The 3,553-nt window shown below is 45.4% G+C and overlaps 1 pseudogene; it reads left to right on the top strand.

Moving 5' to 3' along the window:
* The window catches only part of LOC105740860, a 6,143-nt pseudogene extending 5,044 nt beyond the window's left edge, over window positions 1–1,099 (top strand).
* Window positions 1,100–3,553: the final 2,454 nt, after the last annotated feature.

The following is a 3,553-nucleotide window of genomic DNA, read 5'->3' as shown; positions in this document are numbered from 1 at the left end:
TTCCTACCTTGCCTTTGGACTTAAAAGAAACCTTCTCCAATGCATGTAAAGGAAATAGATGAAGTGGTTATATAATAAATCACTCCTTGAGAGCACAGCCGGCCGGCTGGTGGGACCTTGCATGACGTCACTCCTGCCCATTCCTTTGACTTCATCTCTGGGACTCGCTTGCTTATTAACACTGCTGTCCTCTGTCTGCTGTCCCATCATCCCAACCATTTACTGCTTCAGGGCCTCGCCTCCCTTCTTAGAATGGGCCTCATGCTGCTCTTTGTGCAGCTGAGTCTTACGCTTTGAGAGGTTAGGATAGATATGCAGCTACCTTCTCTACTAGTTCAGTGAGAAGAAAGGTTTGTACTAATATTGTTTAGACAAGAAACCATGTCTGTATCTTGTCCTCTGAATAATTACTACGAAGACAACAATATGCAATGTATTAATTATTATAACTGTCCTATTAACCTGTTTTGAAACTGTTTCATTGCTATTTTATCTTTTTTTCTCATTAAAATTAATAAAAAAATACTACAAAAAACCCAGAAGTCCCATGTCTGAGAGGCCTCCTCTGACACCTCTCATGCATTACATCAGCCTCTTTATTTTCTTCATTACATTCCTCTACCTTGTAATCATCCTATGTGCTCTTTCCCTTAGAATGTAAGCTCCATCCCTCAACAGAGAGAGGAGTCCCCAAAACGTCTGCCCATCTGCTGTGGATGGTAGTGCAGAACTGCTCCAGCTTCCTGATCGTGCAGAATAAGCAGACGTACAGCGCGGAGCCCAGTAACCTGAAGGCCCGCAACTCTTTTCGCTGATTCACTGCAAGACGGTGGGTGTGGAGACGGCGGCCGATGGCAAGGGGGTCGTGGTGGTCATGAAGCGGAGATTCAGTCAGCAGAAGCCAGCCACCTCCTAGCTGCTCACTACGGTCAACAAGAACGCACATGCCACCCTCAGTAGCATCCGCCACATGAGCCGAAGTAGAGCAAGTACTGCCGGGACCTGCGCAAGGCTGCCATCTGCAGAGCCCGCGCCATGCTGCGCAGCCGGAAGCCTGTGATGGTAGAGGAGGCAGACCCTGCCCGCTAAGAGTGCCTGAGCCGCCCCCAGCAATAAAGAGCTCTCCTGTGGTCCTTGGCCATGTCACCAACGAAAAACAAACAGAAAAGAATGTAAGCTCCTCTAGAACAAAAATTCTGCTCTCCTATGCACTGGGGCAGCCTGCATACAATAGACCTTTGCGGAACAAGTGGGTGAATGCGCGAATGAGGAATTATAGACTACTAGCACGGTACGGACTTTCTTGGCTTTAGACAAAGAGTTTCTTTGGGAGGTGTAGAGGACGGGAAGGAGAGGACATAAAAACAGCGACCTGACCTGTTTACATAGCACTTTGTATTTTATAGAGCATTTTGAACTATAGCGTCTACAGCCAAATGAAATGGACAGGATGATGTTATTGTTTTAAACATATAAGCGGAGAGGATCGTTAGGGTCAGGTGAACAGCAAGCAGGAACCTGAAACCCAGATAGGGCAGCTCAGCCTCAGCCTGGGGGGTGCCCGGCGGAGAGCTTTAGAGCAAGACGTTCCGTCCTCCCCAGAAGCTGGGCAGCCTTCAGTGGCACCCAGCAGCGAGGCTTCTGAAGGTCAGGGGAAGATACAGCAAAGTTAAGGAAGGGAATTCTCCTGGGAAGGAGGAGCTTTCAAGAAGCAATGGTGACATGCCCTTAGGGAGCCCAGGGAGAGAGGCGGGGACAAGAATGAGGTGCAGAAACTCCCCGAAGCATTCTTTAATGACCCAGTGTTGGACCTTGGAGGCTACAGCTACAGGTTATCGAAACTTCAGGCCCTGTTCATCCATTCCAGAGGCTGTTCGGAACACAGTCTGTCTCCGCACCCCTCTGAGTCTCCTAGAACCTCTTGTCCCAGCCCAAAGCACAGAGGAGAGAGGTTCATGCTGGACTCCAACTGCCTGGCTGCTGGACTGTGGTCCTCCATAAGCTTTTGTGTTCCCTTTCCTGAAATTTGAGATAGCGATTAAAGAATTTTAGAAGTATCTCTTTGGTGTTCCCCTTCTCCCCTTTCAGCAGAAGTAGGATTCGAAGGACTACCAGTTCTAGGTCCCTGAGAGCATCCATTTAAGCTAGAAGCATACCACAGAAATTCTCCTTGCAAATTTCTTTAATCATGTGGCAAATTACCTTATTAACCACCAGGGAGTCTTGTCTTGCTACTTAATTAAACTATCTCTTTTCTTCTTATTCAAACCACATAGATCTTAGCTTGTATGCGGTTTTAGATTTCCTTCTCTCTTTGGATTCTGAGTGATAGGAGCTGCACTAAAGAATTTCTGTCATTCCGTGTAGCTGACTGAAGAGCAAAAACATTGCAAATATGAGGGGAGGGCAGAGATGGTCTGCATAGGCTCACTATGGCCTGTGAGGAGCAGCCACTTGGGTGGTAGGAAGGGCTGAGCCATGCCCCAGTGCTTACCGCCTTCTAGCCGAAACATCTGGAATGCAAGATCCTGTCATTAGACAGCCCACATGTTAGAAAACAAAAGGACAGAAAGAAAGAACCCCCTCCACACACACACACACACACACACACACACACACCCCATAGCTGCTTAAAGCCTTATGATTGCTGGTAGGAAATGAGAAGGTCATACTTCAAAGCAATGATTTTTATTACGAGAGCCTCAATATTTTGATTTATTGGGCAGTAGAACAAGATTGTGACAAATATTTCCACCTCAAAAGACAAATCGGGCCTCTGAGAAGTCTCATATTAAGTAGCTTAAAAATAAAGTCTGTTGTAGCAATAGTTGTAATGGTGAAAATTGTATGTTTCTACTCATGGAACCAAGTAAGTAGCTGCTTCAGCAGTCGGGCTGAGAAAAAAAAAAAACTGATTTCATCTTGCAGGAATTCTCTTGTCATCAAAGGGAAGTACTAATATTTTGTAAAATTAAAGCAGCTAAAACTGTGAGTAGATCTGTGTTACCTTTCAACAAAGTTTAGCACTCAGCAGGTTCTATGTGAAATCTTATAATTCAGTCTGAGCTATACCTTTTTGTTTTATGAATTTAGGGCAGGATCTACAGTGTATACAGGGTCTCACTACATAGATCAGACTCCTAGTGATTCTCCTGTGTTCAGCTTCCCAAGCGCTGGGATTACAGGTGCGCACCACTGCACCCAGTCTCAGTCTGCCCAGTGTGGGACCTGCATGGCCTGAAGAATGAACCCTGGTGCCCTGTGCTCTGCCTAAGCAGGTGCTTTAGTTAACTGGGCTATCTGGCCAGCCCTGTACCTTTTAAGAAGGATGCTAGGAAGGCAGGAAAAGTTTTGAAGAGTCCATATATGTAACTGAGGAACAAAACAGGGTATTAAACAAAGCTGAAAGAATTTACATTATTCATTCTTTTTCTTCTATAATTTTATTGAGAAACAAATAGCAATGAGACAGTTTCAAACCAAATTGGTAGGACAGTTTCAATAATTAACTCATTGCATACATTCTTCCTAGTGGTTAATTGCTGTACAAGAT

Source organism: Octodon degus, unplaced genomic scaffold, assembly GCF_000260255.1.
Source record: "Octodon degus isolate 3935 unplaced genomic scaffold, OctDeg1.0 scaffold00177, whole genome shotgun sequence".
NCBI classification, from domain to species: Eukaryota; Metazoa; Chordata; class Mammalia; order Rodentia; family Octodontidae; genus Octodon; species Octodon degus.
The sequence above is the reverse complement of the archived record's forward strand: the minus strand, read 5'-3'. Positions and strand labels throughout refer to the sequence as shown.